General features: G+C 36.8%; 1 protein-coding gene and 1 long non-coding RNA gene across 7 annotated transcripts in view; one reads left to right on the top strand and one right to left on the bottom strand.

Annotated features, from left to right (window-relative positions):
* The window catches only part of NAA11 (N-alpha-acetyltransferase 11, NatA catalytic subunit), a 230,093-nt gene that overhangs the window by 66,552 nt on the left and 141,557 nt on the right, over positions 1 to 21,984 (bottom strand). The window contains exons 3-6 of one of the 2 annotated variants that reach the window (XR_004740838.3): positions 20,373 to 20,615; positions 18,921 to 19,044; positions 15,253 to 15,331; positions 13,853 to 14,099 (exon numbers count right to left, since the gene is read on the bottom strand). The exons of the other annotated variant lie outside the window; for it this stretch is intronic. The gene's annotated coding sequence lies outside the window, so the exon portion shown is untranslated. Of the gene's footprint in view, positions 1 to 13,852; positions 14,100 to 15,252; positions 15,332 to 18,920; positions 19,045 to 20,372; positions 20,616 to 21,984 lie in introns of those variants that run through there. 2 annotated transcript variants of the gene reach the window in all.
* The window catches only part of LOC118152263 (uncharacterized), a 317,803-nt gene that overhangs the window by 180,057 nt on the left and 115,762 nt on the right, over positions 1 to 21,984 (top strand). For 4 of the 5 annotated variants that reach the window (XR_008480178.2, XR_013533060.1, XR_013533062.1 and 1 more), the window contains one exon: positions 15,265 to 15,333. This is a non-coding gene — a long non-coding RNA (uncharacterized LOC118152263). Of the gene's footprint in view, positions 1 to 13,996; positions 14,277 to 15,264; positions 15,334 to 21,984 lie in introns of all 5 variants that reach the window. The other variant, XR_013533063.1, reaches the window with a different exon arrangement.

The raw sequence follows: 21,984 nt of genomic DNA, 5'->3' as shown, positions 1-21,984 counted from the left end.
TATAGAAGAACTTCTTTCAAAATTGTAGTCAATCCTCTGAAACCTGCTGCTGCTACACTATCAACTGAATTTATAAAATATTCTAAATTCTTTGTTGTCATTTCAGCAGTGTTCACCAGGCATCTTCACTACACTTAGATTCCATCTCAATAAAGCACTTTTTGGCTCATCCGTAAGAAGCAACTCCTCTTCCATTAAAATGTTATCATGAGATCTCAGCAATTATATCATATCTTCTGGCTCTACTTTTAATTTTAGTTCTCTTGCTATTTTTACAACATATGCAGTTTCTTCCTCCACTGAAGTTTTTAACCCCTCAAAGCCATTTGTGAGAGTTGGAATCACCTTCTTCTAAACTCATGTTAATGCTGATATTTTGTCCTTCTTCCATAAATCACAAATGTCCTTAAGTTCATCTAAAATGGTGAATCATTTCCAGAAGGTTTTCAATTTACTTTTCCAAGATTCACTTAAGGAACCACCATCTTTTGGCAGCTAAATCCTTCCAAAATGTATTTCTTAAATAATAAGATTTTAAGGTCAAATTTATTCCTTGACCAATGGGGTGCAGAATGAATATTGTGTTAGCAGGCATGAAAAGTACATTCATCTTATTGTACATCTCTGTTTCTCTCTTGAGTGACTAGGTACAGTGTTATGTGCAGTACTATCTTAGAAGAAATCTTTTTTTTTTTCCTGAGCAGTAGGTCTCAACAGTGGTCTTAAAATAATTAGTAAACCATGCTGTAAACAGATGTACTCTAATCCAGTCTTTGTTGTTTCATTTATAGAGCACAGGTAAAATAGATTTAGCATAATTCTTAAGGGCCCAGGATTTTTGGAATGGTAAATGGGCATGGTTTCAACTTAAAGTTACCAGCTGCATTAGCCCCTAACAAGGGGATTGTTCTATACATTGACACTTAAGGCAGGTGTTGATTTCTTCTCTCTAGGTATAAAAGTCCTAGATGGTGTCTTCCTTCAATAGCAGGCTGTTTCATCTACATTAAAAATCTGTGTTTTAATGTATCCACCTTCACCAGTTATCTTAGCTACACTTTCTGGATAACTTGCTTCAGGCTCTATATCAGCAGTTGTTGCTTAACCTTGCATTTTTCTATTATGGAGATGATTTCTTTTCTTGAACCTCATAAAGCAACCTCAGTTAGCTTCAAACTTTTCTTCTGCAACTTCTCACCTCTCTCAGCCTTTGTAGAATTGAAGAGATTTAGGGCCTTGCTTTGGGTTGGCTTTTGCTTAAGGAAACGTGTGCTTCAATTTTCTAGACAGAGCACTTAAACTTTCTTCATATCAGCAACATAGCAGTTTTTCTTTCTTATCATTCATGTGTTCACTGGAGTAGCACATTTAATTTTATTCAATAACTTTTTCTTTGCATTCACAACTTGGCTAACTATTGGCACAAGAGGCCTACTTTTCAGCCTGTTTTAGGTTTCAACATACCTTCCTCACTAAGCTTAATAATTTCTAGCTTTTGATTTAAAGTGAGAAATGTGGGACTCTTCCTTTTACTTGAACAATTAGAGGGCATTGTAGGGTTATTAATTGGCCTAATTTAAATAATGCTGTGTCTCAAGAAATAGCAATGCCCAAGGCAAGAGAGAAAGAGATTGGGAAATGGCTGGTCAATAAGCAGTCCAATACAAACAATACGGACTACCTCCGTAGGGGTTGAGTGCATCAGTAATGGCAGATGCCCCTCCACCGCCAAGCTGCACCATCCTGGGTTCAGCTGTGCTTGCCATGAAACTCTCAACCCCGAGCATTTCCAATTGCTGTTTTTGTTTGTTTGTTTGTTTTTGTGGGGTGGGACTTGCCGAGCCTGATCACCTGGCTCCCTGCCTCAGAGCCTTTTTTTTTTTTTTAAGTTGAACAGTTAACTCTCTTTCAGGTGTTCCAGTCACCTGCTGAAAGGGAGCTGGTATCTGTGTGATTTCCCATGCGGTGACCCACTGCACCGGCTGAAACAACGGCGCTGCCTAGGAATCTCCTGGCCTGGCTCCCTGTTTCAGATCCATTTAATCAGATGAATGGGTGAATCTGCCTTCTCGGCGCACCAATTGCCAGCTTAAAAGGGCAACCAGACCAGTGTATTTTGTACAGACACCAGGGTGCCGGCAAAACAGCCATGCTGGCCAAAACAGCCATGCTGATGACCCATAGGGCTCCTCTGCCTGGGATTTTCCTAGTCTGTGGGCAATGAAGATCCGTCTGGAAATGCGGCATCCACTCACCCTCTGCGCTTTCACTGGGAGCTGCAATCCTGAGCTGCTCCTAAAGGGCCATCTTGGATCTTCCCCACATAAGTCTTTAAATATACTCCCAGGAAAGGCATATGGCTAGACCATTCAGGAGCCCCAATATCCTATAGGCAGCTCTGCAGCAAAAGCACATAAGCTCCTGAAAGCCTTTGCAAGAGTGTAGCTGTCTTGTACTTCACAGTCTATATATACAATTTAATGACACAGGAGCCTAGTAAATTAATTAATAAATTAGTTTTGTTGCTATAAATTCTGTCATGACTATGAAAAATCCTGTTCTTGTAGGAAGGTTTTGATATTAGATTCTATTTCTAACCACAACACACAGATTCACTCTTGTAGATGAAAAATGCTACCTAAGACATTCCAGCCTTTATACCCGTATGATGCTCTGAATGTACCTTGTTATTTATGTAACACCTAATGCAGCAGATAGTATGTTTAGGAGATAATATTCACTGAACAGAGCCTTACTCCCAAATAGTACTGTTTGGGGGAATTACAAAGAAAACCCTTTACATCTTTACATACAATTTCAAAACTTTGTCATTCAGCGATAACCAAATTATAGTAGGAATTTGATTATATTTGTTTGAAAACCCATCTGTTCATAACCAGATAATGCTGTATTTTAATGGATGTGGTTAGAAACAGACTGAGGCTAATGTTTGAAAGTTGACTTACTATGTTTAATCTGTTTGCAACTTTGTTTTTATTTGCACAAGTGAAACTGAGTTACTCATGTGAAACAGATCTTTATTTCCTGATACAAATAATTCATGCAAATAGATGCCTGTGAACTTCTAGAATAACTGAAAAATCAGCTAGGCTAACAAGATGCAAAAGAATGCATATTGAACTAAAATGATGTTTATGAAAGCATAGAGGTGAGAGAGAAAAACACACACATTTAAGAAGCACAAATTCTACACTTCTTCAAAGGCCCAGTTACAAATATTTTATAAAGGAAATCAGGAGTCAATTCAATACCAATTCAGGTAAAGAGTCCTGAATTTTCAGTTCTAATGCCATCTGTGATCATTTAGTCAGTAATTATTAAATGAATATATACTATATATTTCAGACATTGTGCCAACTTCTAGTAATCCCACAATGAACCAGGCACAGTCTCTACTCTGAGGAAATCACTATCTAATTAAGGAAGTAGGGATATAGAAATAATCCCACAAAAATTTCTAGGCCTCACCATCTCTTAGATGTAGATAAATTTATATTAACCTTAATGCCTGAATTTGTTGCCTCAGACCTACCTAAGATATGAACCTAATTTTTCCTTCTAAGCCTCCTGAGTTACTCAGGAATTCCCAAGGATATCTCATATGTGCTCATGGAATCCTTCAGTTTTCTTTTTTGGGCTCCCACAAAGACACTTTTGGCTGCTAATGGTGCCTCTGCATGTATGCTGCCCCTCCCACTGTTGAATGTCCTGTATTTTAAACCCTGCAAAATCTTCAGGCACCACATTGCCATTGGGAAGGTATAACATGCTGTTTTCAGCAGAATGTGAAAATGCCCTGAGCCTTACCTCTAAGTTGTGCTTTGTCACCTGTAACACTCCAACCCTGCTACTTATGCCCTAGGTCTCACAAAGTACTGTCCAATCCAGCTCCTGGGGTAAAACTGGAGAAGAAGTACACATTCTCTTCTCCATTTCCCTCTCTTCTTTTGGCCCTGATGAAACATTTCTTCTCACAGGTCTCTGTCCATCAATACAAATAATTAACCCAAATAGATGTCCACAAACCTCTGCTAACATTTTAGCAGACACAGAAACTTCTCATTTTATTGTAATTACTATGGACTATGGTAAAGGTTACAGCAAAGTTTACTTAGTAGGGTTTTGGGGGCATACATGGAAAGATTGCTTAATTTAAAATCAGGAAAGTGAGCATGGGGAGCTAGAAGGATCCCTGAAAGACAATACAACAAAGCTAAGAACCTAAGGAAAAGTGGCAATTAGCTTGGCCATGTGACACTTAAGAGTATATTTGTACTTACAATAGTGTTTCTGATGGCTCAGAGGTAGAAAAAAAGAACACATTTATTCATGAAGTTCACATTCTACCCTTCTTCCAAGGCCCAGCCCAAACATCTTTTATAAAGCCTTCTCTTCTCTTGTCCCACTAATCTATTTATACCCTTCTTTTGCATTTGTCACATTGAACTTCTATTGTAATTATTTGTGAGCATATCCATCTCCCATTGCCAGAAGAGAAGCCCAATATGGGTTCTGCCAAATTATTTTTGATATCCTGCACATTAATAATCACAATGGCTTGCATACAACAGGTGCTTAATTAAAAGCAATATGCTTGAAGTGGCTGAAAGTGCTTGGAATAAGCAGACTTATGTTTCATAAACTAATAACAGAATGATGTCAATGATTCAAGCAAGTATATGTGATAGCAAGCTCACCGATTCTAGATAAAAAGGAAAGGCTGGACAAGATCTTTCTTACTTGTTGGAATAATTTCTTAACTTTGTTGGTGTCACCAGAGCACTTGTGAGATAGTAATCAAGAGAAGAATTATTTAGTTCCTTCTACTGGTCACTGGCTTGGGGACACTTCTAGCTTTTGAGAGTCCTTTGTCACATAGGTTTCGTCATAGACTTACAACATCGCAACATGTCAGCTTACTTCAGGGTCAGTAGGAGATTGTTTCCCTTCTGTCTGTGAAAATAGAAGAATGACATTCCACCACCTTTGCAATAAACTATTGGTTAGAAGCCTATACTGCAAGGGAGGAGACTATACAATGGTGTGACTCATTGAGGGTCATCCTAGGATATGTCCACAATTTACATTGATTTACTTTTTCACTATATATGTATATCCTAAAATATATATTATTTAGTTTATATGTGATTTTGAATTTTACATAAGTGGAATCATCCTATATATATTATTCTGCAATTTGCTTTTTCACTCATAGTTATTTTTGCTTTATATTCATATGTTCCACTGTAGTTGTAGTTTTCATGACCATATAGTAGTCTATTTTAAGACTGTCACAACACTGAGTTTTCATTCTATTATTTCAGTTTTCGCTATTATAACCAATATTTCTGTGGGCATTGTTGTTATGTTCTTGCTGTAAATGTGTAGGAATTTCTCAAGGATTATAATACTTTCTTTACATAGTAGCCAGTGGAAGTAGTCTTTTTACAACATAAATTAAAACCCTCCAGTGACATTTTGCTATACTTAAAGTTCAAACTCCTTAAACCATAGTTTACAAAGCTTTACTTGCACTGGCCTCTGACTATGTCTGTTACCTCATCTTAAACTGATATTACCCTGTCCCACTATGGTCCACAGTGGCCTTTTTTCTTTTTCTCAATAGTCAGTTTTTTAAATTCATTCCTGCCCTAAAGTCTTTTTACCTTACTAGAATACTTTTCCTTGGCCTCTGAATATAGACTCCATTTCATGTTAAATGACTAAGCTGACATATCACCAGAGTGGTCATCTGTAGCTTCCAAATTCAAAGTAGATTTCCATTCACTGTCAGTCATATAACTCTATTTTAATTATTTTCACAGAACCTATCCATTTGATATGTTTTTTAAAATGTATTGTCTGCCTGTCAATGTATTTAACTCTCTATTTTAAATGTGATTTCCCTGAGAACAAGTATCTTTTTCTGCTACTTGTCTGTATATGTATAATATCTAGCAAAGTGTCTGGCACATAAGTAAAATAGTAACTATATTATCAGATTTGGCAGAAACAAATATATAAGGTAAAATGGAGTATGAAACAACTTTTCTATAGACTGCAGATGGGCTTAGGTGATCTGCCTATCTATTGTCTTCTTATTAATACTTGTTAAGAAATATTGCTGGAAATGAAAATAAATAGTTTTCTGGTAGTTTGAATTCTGAACTAGGAGGAAATAACATAACAATGCTGGATGAGTGAGTCTGGGGAAAGGTTGGGAAGTGTTGTTTTTCCAGACCAATCATTTGGCATTTAGTTGTTGACAGCCTTCTTGGCTCGATAATTAAAACTGTAAAATTTCAGGTGAGTGACAGTAGCTTAAACACTAATTCTGCTTTTTGCAGCTGCAATCATTGGGAAGCTAATTGTATAATTGGTGGATGCTGCCAGTTGCAAAGAAGGAGTGGAAATTAATACTTAAATTACTATTGTTAGAGGTCATAATTACATTTTCAGTTGCATCTAAAGGAGTGCCTCAACCAATAAAACTATAATATAATTTTTGGGAGCATACATACCATTAGTACCTTGAATGTTGCATGAATTATAAATGCAGATATAAATGTGTACATCCAATTTTCCATTTCAATCTGTAATGGATTCAAATTCTGCCCCATCCCCCAACTAACAGCTCTTAAAGAATAACAAAGAAGACTAAAATTGATCTAAACAGATAAATCCTCTGGAACAAAGTATTTGTCCCACAAAAGACTTCAATTTTATCTTGGACCTCTTATAATTATTGAACACATCTGCTTAGTTAAAATAATATGTGCTTCACCATGGATTACAGGAAATAAAACTTTTGGAAACCCATTTATAATGGAGCATAACCAGCTAATTGATTTTATAGTGGTAAAATGAACTTGAGCTCTTGAAATGGAAAGCAATTGTGGTAATCAAGGATTTCTGAAATGATAGTACATCACAGTATTTATTTTTAAAACAATGTTTATGTCATGTTCATCCTGTTCTAGTGAATGCAATTGAGACTATAGAAGTAGTGGCGTTATTTTTTTTTTTCTTTTGGTTTCCTTAGTACACTTCTGCCCATTTCTTTTCGGTTTTCTTCATAAGCATGAAGAAAAAATCATGGGCTTGCCTTTATTTTTCCTTAATGCAATAATTCCAGACCCTGGCTGCACCTCATAAATTCTAATTTAAGTGGTCTGAGGGAATGCTTTGGCATAAATATCTTTTCATTTGATTCTAATGTGCAGCCAGTGTTGAGAACCAGCATTTTACACTGTCTCCTTGGGTAGTTCATTCACTCTCATAATTTGAATGACTATCTTGATGACTCCCAAATGTGTATCATCAGCTCTGATTTTACCTGAGCTTCGTGTTTGAACATACAGATGCATGCTTGTCATCTCTTTTTGGATGGCCTCAACATGCCAATACTGAAATCATCAACCACCAAGTGTCCTCCACCTGCTTTTTGTTCTATGTTTACTGTTTAGAATCTTGAAAATAGTTAGTTTTTTGTTTTCCTTGTCTCTCCTACTATATTTAATTATTCAACAGTCTTGGCAGCTTATCTTCTAAATTTTTCTCAAGTCTTTTCCATTATTTTTACTTTGGCTTTTGTGACAATTTCAACATATTTTATTTGTTCAGATCCTCTTCCCCACTAATAAAACCCACCCACCCTATCTATCTGGAATGATCAATATTCAAATACCAGTTTAACTACGCCACTCACAGTCTAAATTCTTCAGTGGCTTTTTACCATTTACTGGATCAGGCCCAAGTTTCTTAGCAAAGGTAGTTAAGGTAATTTCACCACTGGTTCATGTCTCTTTTCTCATTACATGATTCTATGTGATTCATACTTTCGGATAGAGTATATGGAATTACTTATGGTTATCTCTAAACATGAAGTTCTCCTAATTATTGATGCTTTTGTTCATAGTCTTATTTCTGTCTAAAATTATCTTTACTTTTTCAAAATTATTTAACTCCTAATCATCCCTTACTACTTTACATTACCTCCTACAAAAAAAGCTCTGACTTGCCAGACTTGAGTAAATGTCCCTCTCTCCTCTCCTAGCACTTTGGGAATTCCCTTGTAATAGAATTAGCCTTGTTAAACTGAAATAATTTACTTACTTATGTGCCTCTTGACTAAAATGTAATCAGGAGCTGTGTATACTATCTTCATATCCTCAGTGCCTACTGTGTACTCTATCAGAAACTTAGTAGGTTTTAATTACATGCTTTTTGAATGGGGTGATTACTGACAGCACCACAAAATCACCATATATCCTTTAGATGCTACCACTCAATGAAGGTGTTTTCCCCACTGTGAAATGGGTTGAGGAATTACTATTATAAATTTTTATGATCATTTCTCTTGAGACATTTCAGAAGGCATCAGGCAGCATTAACAAGAAATGTCATCTTGTTTTCATAGGTGCACCTTTTTAATTGATACTGCATTTAAAACATTCCTAGTGATTTTATGTGCGAAGCTATCCTTATCTAATGCCTAACTGCATTCTGTGCTCTTTGCACAGTGAATTCTTGATTATCCATGGTCATGATAGAAAGGGAGAGCATGGATAATCTAAAAATCTCATTTGCATCAACTGCCTCTCTCCCCAAATCTTTTGCCAGAGATAGTAATGAGTGTATCAAAGCTAGTGGAGGTACAAATGAGCTGTGAAATGGTAAAAACACATGTTGCCAAATAAAAAGAAAATGAAAAGCTTTAACTAATACACACCTGGACATTCAGTTACAGACTAACAGAATTAACTGTATTTTAAAAGTAGGAACTTCGTGTTTATGATTGATGATGAAGAAGACTGATGTCTTCTACTCTGTTAGGGTATCAGGACTCATTTTGCTCATGGACAAAGTAAATGGTTGAATACATGTTATTGTTTCAGGTGTGTGGGTAGGTCTGGCTATCCTTAAACCTTATGAAAATATATTTTTTATTCTGATCACATAGACTTTTAGGAAACATATTTCATTCTCAGGTTAAGAGGACAGTTATAAGGCAGGTGAGTCAATGTAAGCATTATTTCTGTAGTCACCAAATGGCTATCTTTTCTCAGTGGAGTTGATAAGGTCAATTGGAACTTCCAAAATGAGGCAGAGAGAAATTTTTTTTTGTGGTGAGAACGGCAGAGGAATTGTAAATTGTCTTATGGTGTATTTTTATTTTATGCTGTTCACAAATAGCCTATGATTATAACTAATCCTTTAGTCAGAGTCTGTGACACCTTTGTATATGTTATTCATTGTACAAAAGAAAAAAAGCTTTTTCATAACTGAGGCAACTTGAGATTATATTAATCTGGCATGGCATGGGAATGAAATACTCTGGTTAATCTTAGTCTATTTGAAAGGAGAGCCAGTATTGTGTTGCATAGTCTACTCATGTCCAAAGAGCTGGACTACTGCAAAGTGTATCTCCATTAAGCTTTTCCTAGACTAAAGAGGCAACGTGGTAAAGTGTCTATAATAGGAAAATGAAAGATAAATAGAAGTAAATGCTCTAGGAAGTATTTTTCATAGATTATTATATACTAATAATATATGTGTTATATTTATGAAGTAGGAACTGTTATTACCAACATCCCTTCTTACAGATAGGGAAACAAACTTCAGAGAAATGTAAACATTATCTAGAGTAATGAAGCTAGTATAAGTGGTAAAACTAAGTCTCTGATTCCAAAGCCCCTCTTATTTCCACCGTATTGTTGATTTTCAGGACATCTGTGTTGCCCAAATTCAGGAGTGCTGTTCACACAGAATACAAGGTGAACTGTATCTTTTAGAGTTGACAGCACAGCAGCCCTGCAAAGGAAAGGAAACTTGGGCTCTAGCTATGTGAACTGAGAAAGTCACTTACCCTTCCTGAATGTGCATTTCCACAGTTGTACAACATGGATTCTAATATTGCCTCCTGAATACTGCATGAGGCTTTACTGTGAACTAGAAGAGATCATGTGAAAGGGATTTGTAAAAATATAAAGCAGGCCCTTTCCTCCATGAGACATGTGGAGCTGTGGGGATGGTCAAAAAGATTAAAAATCAATAAAGCAGATAGAAGTAAGAAATGGTAAAAAAGAGGCAGAATCGATATCAATTCCTTAGCCTGTTACTGGGTCATGACTGTAAACATTATCATTATACTAGAGATGTGTGCTGGCATCAGTGCTTGGGAATTTTAGTTAATAGAATGCTGACTGACAAAGTTTGTTCCCAGGTATTTCTGCAGAATGAAAGCTTCCAGGAGTGCAAGGCCATCAGCTGTATCCAGATTCTGTGTTTAAAGGTGGATGCTTGGAAGACAGCTGGAGAGGCTGTGCTTGACTGGGAGTCTGGCAAGCTGCTTAGTATCCTCCTGAAGACACAATGGAAAGATCCTGTAGCACATTCTGTCAGGGGTCTGCAGGAGATAGGAAAGATTACCCTATTTGTTATATTTATTGGAGATATTATTATTTGTTTTATGCCGTGTGGAAGGAGGGCCAGAGCTATAATCTATTGATCATTTAGTTTTATGAAGTTCTCAAATGGGTGATCTGGTATTTTTCTGACAGAGAGGCTATGGTTCCTGAACACCAGTAATAAGGTTGTCATGTCATTTTCTTCTCGGTCTTTTTATTGCTTTTTATCTCTTTGCTGATATTACCTCTCCCCAACCTCACCTCCCTCTTGCAACTGTATTTTTTTAAGGACATGTTTAGGACAAGGTTGATTCATTTCATATAACCCATCCTGTGCTTTTAAGAAATTACTCATCTTGGTTTTTCATGTTTCATCCTGTGAAACAGTCTGCCCACTACAGTCACTATTGTAAAGTCATCATAGTAAACACAGGAATTTAACTGGGGGAGAAATAGGTCAGGGAAGCAGAGACCAAATGTTCATTTTGCAGCCACAGTGTAAGCAGATGGGTAACAGAATGAAGTGGCTTTCTTTGTGGGCCTTGGTTTTCTGTGAACTCTTTCAAGATCTCCTGGGATTCATGTTCCTTCAAAGTTCCCAAGTGCTTAGAGCAGATGAACATTGAAGGTGGTGTCTTTCTAAATAAAGACACCAAGGTTATTACCTTCCTGTCTCCTCTGTTGTCACAAAGAAAATACATTTGATGAGATACACTCTTTTTCCCCTTTATTTATCTAGAAATGTGATAAAGAACACAAAATCTCCTTGGGAAACATTGCTAAACAGCTTGTCTCTCAGCTGGTTACAAATCGCCCCAGGTGGTCACCAGTGGCCCCAATCACCGATGAAACTCCTTTCTCAACCAGGTGAAGTGGTTTCAAATCATTCATAAGCTGGCAATATATGACTCAAGGAACACAGATGTAAGAAAGAGAAGCTGTTAACACAATGTATCTACCTTTAAGGAAAAGAGTATAATGTATATAAAGACAGCAGAAAGATTAGCAATGGCCCCTCATACCCGGGATAGTGAAGAGTTAAGCATTCATTGAATGACTATGGGAGGCTGGTGTTATAGCTGGGGAACAACTGCCTAATGTCTTTCAACTGGACTGTTTAGCAAAGCTTCATTATGAATGTAATTGTGTGCTTGCACAGGCACACCACACGGAGGGAACACTCAGAGTAAAGGTATGATTGTATTGCCTGCTGCCATGCCAATTACTGGATATTAATGGTAGGATGGCATGCATATGCCGGAGCTGGGAAGCAGAAGGTTAATAGACGAACAGCACCAGAAGAGCCCATTTATCAGTTTCTATTTATCTCTCCTTGGGAGGTGGCAGGTTTACAGTAAATACCTTCTGTCCTCCTAATTTCCTAATGATGGGGATAATGATGGAGAATGGTGAAGTCATTAACTAGGACAGGCTCTGTGCATCACTCTGTCAACCACATCTCCCCAAGACCTGCAATGAGAAGTGATGGGCCCCAGCTGTTCACCAGAATCTGAGCCCCTCCTCTTATCCCCTCCACTCTAAACTGCAAGCTTGGGAAATGGTTTCCCAAATGAAGAAGCTGGAGACCCAGGATATGCAAAGAATGAGAGAAGGAAAGCAAGTCTCTTCAGACAGGAGTAGAGTAGCTCTTCCTGTTATGCTCCTTTTGCACAGAACCTGGAGGAAGTAGTGTTGACACATGCTGGAGTATTTCTCCAGTGATGCCAAAGCTACCATGAAATATATGTAGAATTGGATAATTAATCAGTAATTAAAGTGAGTATGCTAGGGGAGGATGGAGAGGTACATTTAACCAAGTGTTCTTAAAAAAAAAAACCTAGGAGACATCTATAAAATATATAATTTTCTCACCTCATTTCAAAATGGGAGGAAAATCTCTTCTGCACAGGTAAAGGTTTTTGTTTTACAATCTTAAAGGCAGACTGAAACAGCTTAGATTGATTTGGCTGTGTTTTAAATGTATTTGTAATAGTAATTACCAGGTACCTACTTCATTTAACTGTTTATGCATAGTCTTTTGACTTTTAGCTATTGCCTAAAAGTGGTAACTTGGTTTTGCATTCAGTAGTTTACAGAGCCCTTAAAGAAGGATGTCTTTCTTTTCTTTTATTTAGGAAGCACAGTATCTATTTCTAGAATTTACTGTCTATTAATTGAGAAAAGGTGTTATTTCTACCTGTATGTAGTAGGGTTGTTTTGCTAGCAATAATGGAGAAGTACTTAAGCCACCAATAGCAAAACATGAAAGTATATCCTAGTGGCACGTAAGAATCCCAAAATCAAAGATATAGTTGGGCCTCAGGAATAGACTGAGAAAATTGATTATCTTAACTGAAAATTGTTAGCACTATCTTTCTCTTGCATGTCTTGCTGCTCTCTAACCACATTTTTCCTCCTTTCTATACACCTATGTTCTATTGTCCTTAGAAAACAGGATGGGGACAAAGTTCCTTACAGTGTACAGTTTTGTTATTTCAGGTCCAGCTCTTGAGGACAGACTAAGTGAAAACAACTGATTTTTTTTTTTTTAAGAGGCAGGACTTTATTTTGATGTGCTGGCTGGCGTGCAGTAGTGCAAAATAACTCATAGCTCACTGCAGCCCCAAATTCCTAGACTGATCCTCCTCTATCAGTCTCCCTAGTAGCTAGAATTATAGGTGTGCACGATGATACCTGACTCTTTCTTTCCTTCCTTCCTTCTTTCTTTCATTCTTTCTTTTCTTTCTCTCTCTCTCTCTGTTTCTTTCTTTCTCTTTCTTTCCTCTTTCTCTCTTTCTTTCTTTTTCAGGATCTTCTTGTGTTGCCCAGGTTGGTCTTGAACTCCTGGCCTCAAGTGATCCTCCTGTCTTGGGTCTCCTAAAGTGCTAAGATTGCAGGCATGAGCCACCATGCCTGGACAAAAATTAACTGATCTTTATCTGTCTCTGTTTCTCTTTCTCCTACCTCCCATTCAAGGGGTGAAATTTTGGCCCAGTTTTGTCTCCTATAGCCAGGGTACTGGAATTATTCATGTGATTATGGGTGCTGGAGGAAGGAGGTATAAGGTATGGGAAGTCACCAAAAAAAAAGAAATTGTGGGCTACTAAGACAACTTTAGTGTGTGTGTGTGTGTGTGTTTGTATAAAAAATATGTATGTAGTCACGTGGTAAGAAATCAGGGAAGAGTACAGTCCCATCAGGACTTATCTCTTAGGAAATTTACTTCAACAACACTTAACAGTTATAAAAGCTCTTAACATCAGTCCTAAGTCAAGCCCTGTGATAGAATAGGATATCAAGAACATCAGTTCTACGATAGAGATAATGGTATCTACACCTCACCTACTAAATGGGGAGTCATGAGGATTGAACAAGATGGTGTTTCTGAAGTGCTCAATCAGTACTCCACCTAGAGAAAGTTTCCTAATATGTGGTAGCTATTATAGTTGTCGGTATCAGTTTTCCAGGTTTGATATTGTCAGTCAATTCTCTCATTGCTATGAAGAAATAACTGACTCTGGGTAATTTATCAGGAAAAGAGGTTTAATTGACTCATGATTCCACAGGCTGTACAGGAAGCATGAGGCTGGCATCTGCTTAGCTTCTGGGAGGCCTTGAGAAACTTACTATCATCATGGAAAATGAAGCGGAAGCCAGTACTTCACAAGGCTGGAACAGAAGGAAGAGAGAGATGGAGAAGTGTCACACACTTTTAAGCAACCAGATCTCAAGAGAACTCACTCACTATCATGAGAACAGCACCAAGGGGGAAATCTGCTCCCATGATCCAGTCACTTCCCACCAGGCTCCACATTCAACATTGGAGATTACAATTTGACATGAATTGTATGTGCCATGGAGCCAAACCATATCAGACATGTTTCTGTTCTCCAAAGGCGAACAAGTCGTTTATAACAAACATGTGGTAGACTGTATTTTTCGAAGTGGCCATAGCAATATTTCTGACCCTACATGCTCTTCTGGATCATAACCATGCCCAAGAAGAGATGGAGTTATTTCCCTTTCTTTTTGGTGGGCCTTTATGACTGCCTTGATGAGCAGAATACATCACAAATGATACCGAGTGATGTTAGATCCTAAGATACAATATATTCCACCTAGGGCTGGCTCCATGAGCATGGAATTTGCATAATCACACAGGGTCCTACACTCAGAAGGGCCTCTATCTGGTTGAATGCTCTAATGCTATTCTTTTGAGATTCTTGGTATTTTTGGACATACCAAGATTTTCTTTTTTTGTAATCTTAAATGCTAGAGAAAAAACCAAACACTTGTTTTGTGTAAATACAAGAAAAACAAACCTTTGATTAACTGATATAGCTGTGTAAAGTAATAGTTAAATAATATAGCAAAATTCACAAAAGAAAACAAAAGAAAAATAAATAATATAGCATTCACTAAAATCCAAGCTATGGAAGATCCTTTTAGAGTTTGTTTATACAATTAGTTCATATATATTTGTTATGTTCTCTCAAGTTGATAACCTAGCACTTGGCCCTGGAAACACTCCCTGCTCTCTTGAGATGTTAACAATCTAGAATATAGCAATGGTTTGAATGTGTCTACAAAAGTTTATATTTTGGAAACCTAATCTCCAACGCAACAGTGCTGAAAGCTGGGACCTTTAATAGGTGATTAGTTCATAAGGGCTGTGCCTTCATAAATGGACTAATGTAATTGTTGTGGAAGTGAGTTATTTATTGTGGGAGTGGGTTAGTTATTGCAGGAGTTGGCTCTTGATAAAAGAATGAGTTTGTCCCTCTTTTCTCTTTATGTCATGTTTACTCTTTTGTCCTTCTACCTTTCACTGTAGGATGACACAGCATCAAGGTCTTTACCAGATGTGGGCCCCTTGATCTTGGATTTCCCAGCCTCCAGAACTGTAAGAAATCAAAATCTGTTCTTTATAAATGACCCAGTCTTGGGTATTCTTCCATAGCAGCATAAAATTGACAGACTATAGATAAAATATGGGCAAGTAAAGCAGTAATTATACAGATATTATATAATAAAGGCTCTGAAGGGGGAGGTACATATTAGATGCTGAAGCATCTAATATGGATTTAGAATGAAATCAGGGATTATTTAATACAAACATAGCACCATTATTGGATAAGGTAACATAGATCTTATAATTTCAGAGAAAATGTTACTATGGATTGTTTATTTACTTTGTGGCTTATTCATGATCAATATTTAATCCTAGATTGTCTATCTCCTGGTTCTGTGACATATATTTAGGAATACTTAGCAAATTAAAACAGGGACAAATCTACTATAAAATACTGTTACTCAAAATGGATCACAAAATGTAATACAAATAACATTTGGTTGATCTGTTGTTTGGAGATTCTGTATGGGAAAGTGGCAATTCTAGCAAGTATGCATTAATTATTGATTTATTTGTTTCTACTTTTTTATTGTATAAGTGTAGAAAGTTGATTAGGTTCAGAAACTTAGGACATGAACAAAAATATGAACAATAGGAAAGGCAGAAAATAATAAAATTGACAGAAAAGGTATGAAATCAGAAACTTGTCTATTTTGCTATAAGTTCATATTTTTTTCCTTCATTCTAAGTCATAATCTGTGGTTTTTGTCACTTACACACTGGAAATCAATGTTATCAAAGGTTCATCAGTACTCTACAGAATATAAAATGAAGTAAATTAGTGGGGAGATCCCTCCTAATAATAAAGATTTCCCTCTCAAGATCTATTTATTGATATTAGAACCATTTCCTTGAATCACTCTCAAAATTACCCTTTTTTAAAAAAATAAGACCCCTAATTGTATTGTGCAACTACATATTAATGTTTTTCAAAGGAAAAAATTAGTTTATCTAAGAATGCAGTTGGCATTTTAATTATATGCTTTGAACACTTTCCTACAGATGCCAGGCAGCTATTTATTTTCTGGACTTTTTTCCCCTAAGTCTCTGGTTGTTCACATAGATGAGTTTTATTTAAACATATGATGAAAGTCAATAACACTCAAAGCTTATTTTAAGAATGAGAATTTTAATAATGTATACACACGGGGGTCTTTACTGTGGTTGGAATGAGGGTGGCAAAGGTTACCAGAATTACCTGGGGTAGCTTTTCAAGCTGTCCAAATCTTTTTTTGTTTCCTTGATTTAGAAGCACTTAAATGACTAGTGGAGAGTAACTGCTGACTCCTCTAGCATTCCCCAAAATCCTTTACTTAACTTCAGGAGGAAAGACTAGAAACGATTTCTGTGTGACTACCTCTCAGATACTAAAGAACCTGAGCTCTGAATCAGACTACCCACCTGAGCCCTAAACACCAGTTACTTCTTATTAGCATTATAAACTAAGTTAAGTGGTGGAGGTCTCACTGTGATGGACCACCCAGATTTCCTTGGGAAATGAAGGCCTGCTTTCCCAAAAGGGCTTTTGGCCAGCAGCTCTCAGCCATCATCTCTCTTCAGAAGTAAAATGGCTCAGAGAAGTGAAAATGCTAGAGTATATCTTATGGAAAGCTAGAAAACCCACGAGAAGACTTTACTCTGTGGGAGAGACTGAGGATATACTGATGAGAAGGACAACAGAATCACTTAGAATTTCAATGGTGGCTGCCCTCTGTAGCACAGAGTTGAAAGTAGAGGATGCCATTATGAACTGGCTCGTTGATGGCAATGGGGATGAAAGGATTTTAAACCAGCAGCAGCCAGGTGGTGGTACATCATTATCAGAAGCTAAGTGGACATAATTATTGTAATGGCTAGGTGTGGAGGAGGGAGGAAGCAGAACCAAGCATGATTCTCACATTTTTCCCACTTGGCCTTCATGCATACACTGTGCTCAGTACTAATTTAGACAGTTTAAATACAATTTATTAAAAATTCCCAGATACTTTTCTGGGGTATCTTTGAACAGCTTTTAAAAGGTGGAGGGTTGAAATTTCAATATTTGCATTCCTTGTAGGAAGAGTCTTATTATGACAATCGCACCTCATCTCCAATGCCAAGGTTGGGAAATCAATTAATGTCACTTGTTTAGACAAAATATATCTTTAAGAATTGATGAATACAAGTATATGAGCTAATGCAAACACAGTCATCAATTTCATTGCCAGTTGATATTTGTTAAGTTTTTATTTGGAGGTTGTACTCAATTAATTAGTTAGAAAGAGTATTTAAATATATGTGTAAAACACCCTACCTCACCTTTAATTCCTGAGACTGAAAACTATAAATCAGAATGAGCTGGACAGTTATATAATAATCATAGAGATACAGAAGAGCAATCATAGAATTCTAGTAGATTTAGAAGGGACATTAGAGTCAATCTTGCTCAACCATTATTTTACAGCTAAGAATGCTGAGGCATAGAGAGCTTAAATAACTCAAATTTGGCAGAACTTTAACCAGAACTGCTGTCTCCTGACTCCACATTTCATTCTTTTCCACAGGACTACACTTCTTGCTCTCTTATTTCATATTAGATAATACAAATAACACCAATATGGAAACTCCAGCAAGTCAAGATGGATATACTTCTGTGGGTAGAATGAAAAGGAAATTTTAAGATAGTTTCTGCTAATAAAAAACAGAATGCTTATTGTAACCTCAGTTGATGTAATTATATGAACTTGAAGGTTAGATGAAAGGTGAAGGGTTGTGGGGATACTGGGACAGGAAGTGTGAGTGGCACAGGGAACATTGATCTGTTGCAGTGGCAGTCTCTAATCATTCAATCAACTATGCATCAAACTAGATTCTATATGAGCTGATAATAAGAATCACATGGTGGTACTCTATGGCTGGTACCACATTTTATAATCTCACTGGGAGGTGGAAAAACACACATGAGATATATTGAAACGAGGTAGATTGCTGAGATTCACAAGATACTTGTGGTCGTTTACCATCTCATCTTATACATAGAACAGCACGTGGTATATACTAGATGTTTAATAAATATTGATCTAATTAAGTTATTAATATATGGTTAAGAACCTAGATAAATACAACAATGATGAAAGTGTTTAGGTTTTCACAGAGGCTGTAAGCACCTGGAAAATCTTTGTAGAAAATGAGAGTTTAAGATACTGAGAATGGAACCACTAAGAAGCAGAAAAGAGAAGATATTCTCATGGGGAAGGACAAGGGCTGAGAGGGGAGGAAACATGAACAAGGCAAAGAGGCGGGCATTAGTAAGGTACATTCCATGTTCTGGGGTTAATCAGGAGATAGCCTTACCTTTATTTCCTTTTACTTGGAATGATATATGTTATTTATAAGGTTAAGTGAGATTTTACAGAGCCTTAATGCCTAGGCTGTCCTGAAGCTGGAAAGAGCCATTGAAGTTTGGGGTTTTGGTAATGATAGTGAGTGAGGCTTTTGAGCTGCCCTGAAGCTGGTCTCTTAGGACTACATTTAGTGGAGAAAGGAAGGCAAAGGAGGTGTAAGACAGTCATGGGGAGGGAAACTCTGGGTTCACTGACCTGTCAGTTCAGGCCTGGCCAGGCTCTTGCCTTCTGTAATCCCGTTCGTCATTTGGTTAGGTACCCAAAGCGTAGGTGAAGAACAAATTGTTTGGAATGAATTTGTGGGAACCTCTGATAATCACTTTAGATGAGACAGAGGACAATTTTGAGAAAAAATCGTTAGATTATGAAGAAAAGTTAAACTATTTTTAAAGAATATGAAGAATTGGAACAATTTTTCTGAGAATTAGACATTCTGAAACTATATATTAATATTTACTCATGTGATCCTTAAATGCAGCACATTTCTGATGCTAAGGTATTAAGACAAGAGCTAAGTGAAAGAGGGTGGGAAAATAGTTTCTTGATACTATTCATATGTTCTCTGAGTGTCTACATCTTTGAAAGCCCATGTACGAGATTTTATGTTGTGGATCACTGGCAACAATATAAAGTCTCAGGTAGAAAGTATGAAGGTTATACCCTCCTGTGGTTCCTTTTTACAATTTACTGGCCATTGCTACATAGATATCAAGTCGCAATGGAAATATTTATATTTAAAAACTCCAGACTGCTTTAGAAGCAAAATTACTCATAACTGAGTTACAACTGGATGCGTCAGCTCATTTAGCAGTTGCCTCCTTAGCTTTGAAACATCAAGTATGACATAAATCAAGATGTACATTAACGAGGATGGTACAAAACATCTGTGAATTCTGAATAAGGGAAAATCACATTAGTCACCATGCAAACAATGTGTAGGATAATTTACATAAAGACAGGAGGTAGCCAGTAACTCAAACAGACAAAAGAACTGAAGTAGACCTCTTATCCCAATGCAAATAGTATACAAAAGGAACTATCTGTCTTTTTTTTTTTTGAGCATGTAAGAAATATTTATACAAATGGAATAACTTTATTTCCCTTGAATTAAGAGAAAAAGGTTCTTCTTGAAAGAAGGGAACATAATTTCTTCTTGAAATAAGTAAGTCCTGGCAAACAATCCTCTGTGTGTCTAAGCCATCACATGCTGCACCTGTGGAGTCAGCTGTAACAATGTGATGCTTAATTCTGAATACAAACTGTTCTTCTAAAGTTCTTGACTATGGTCAGCTTCAAAGAAAGGTAAGTCCTAAATACCCCATACAAAAAGAAATAGGCCTTAACCCCAAGCATAGTCGTTGTAAGTACCTTTTGGCATCAAATAATGTATGTGTCCAATTGCATTATGTTCTGAGCTGATGTATTTCTACTAGTAGAAAATAAAACCTGAAGATGGTTGAATGTGTTAATTATGAGATATTAAGAGAAATTTTCAAGTTATCATGCCCTTTCTCTTCCCTAGATAATGACACATGAAATTAATCAGGTAGCCTAAGGAATTGCAAATGCAGGAAGTTGTGGGGATAAGAAACATGTCTCCTTCTTTCTTTAACATCTTAGAAGTTCTTATTTCAATAAGCAATGTACCTGAAGTTAGCAGTTTGTTTCATCTGTAATTTGTGCTGTATAACAATGAGAATGATGTTTTCATTATTCTTGGTATATCAGGCTGTTCCTTTCCTTGCTGCCATTAACAATAAAAAGCCACGCAGTTTTCAGCCATTACCATTTTTCTCCTGATAAACCATCTGTGACGTAGAGACCTTGAAGCTGGGAATTCTGGCCACAGTGCTTAATAGACTATGCATACAGCTTTTTTAGAGGTAACCACTGTAAAACAAACAAACAAAATGCCAGCTCCATTGTTATTCCTCTGTCTTATAAGTTTTCTCTTGCTCCTTTTTATACATTTAATGTAATTTGAGTTCACATGAATTCAGCCAAAGGCATTTTGCCTAACAATAGAAACTACATCTAAGGCTAGTGCTTAACTAGGTGCTATAGCTAGCTGTCTTTTCCCTTAATCCCGGCTGCTCTTGCTGCAACATTTAATGTAATAACTAGAAGGACAATGTTCTCACTACAGAACTGCTTTGTCCCTATTTCATAGTCTTTCCTTACAGGGTTTAGAAGTTGTCTGTATTTTGGATAGACTGGGTCCCTGTAAACTGATTTTGACACAGATAAAAAGGAATCGAATGACAAATAAATTTGTATCCCCACCAACCGGTTTCATAAATAAATAAGAACATGTGGCTTTCCAGAGCCTGCTGGTTTTGACCTCAAGCATTTATTAAGGTAAAGGCTATTATATAGTAAATGATATGCAGATAATACCTAAAAATCAGTTATAGAAGCAGATCTAACATGGAGGTTAATAGATCAATTCTTTTGTGCATGCATGTATTAATCAGGGTACTTCAGAAAAACAGAACCAATGGGATATGTATATGTATATAGAGAGATCTATTTTAAGGGATTGGCTCATGCAGTTGTGAAGGCTTGGTGAATCCAAAATCTGATGGGTGAGGCTGTAGGCTGGAGACTCAGGAAAGAGTTGCAGTTTGTATCTGAAGACAGTCTGCTAACAGAATTCCTTCTTTCTAGGGGGAAATCAGTCTTTGTTCTATTAAGGCCTTTAACTGATTGTTTCAGGCCTACCCACATTAGGGAGGGTAATACTTTACTCAGGTCCACTGATTTAAATGTTAGTCCTATTCAAAACACACCTACACAGCAACATCTGGAATAATGTTTGACCAAATATCTGGGTACTTTGACCTAGACAAATTGACCCATAGAATTTCATAGTTCATATATACTCCTTAATGTTACATAAACAACACCATACTTCAGTATCCCTTCGGAGATTTACAAAAGCTCAGAAAATCATTTGAGCAGGTATTGCATGTATTTTCCATGCATGTTCCAAGGACAAGAGATTACTTTTTTTTAATTGTAGCTGTGAACTGTTACTGCATATAAAATCAGGAAGCCCTCCACTGTCCACCCTCAGGTGTCATACCTGGTGGTCTGTTGTTTCATGCTATTTCTTGGGGGAGTGGAGCTTCCTATATTAGTGGACATCTGTAAGCCCCATTAAATGGTCACTTACATAGTAAATTTAATGTTTATCTTGAAGTAAGAAATGAGGTTGTTGCCTCACAGATAGAAATTGTTTTAATTTTTTGGACTTATA

The sequence above is a fragment of the Callithrix jacchus genome, chromosome 3, assembly GCF_049354715.1.
Source record: "Callithrix jacchus isolate 240 chromosome 3, calJac240_pri, whole genome shotgun sequence".
Taxonomy (NCBI): domain Eukaryota; kingdom Metazoa; phylum Chordata; class Mammalia; order Primates; family Cebidae; genus Callithrix; species Callithrix jacchus.
This window is presented reverse-complemented; position numbering and strand designations above follow the sequence as displayed.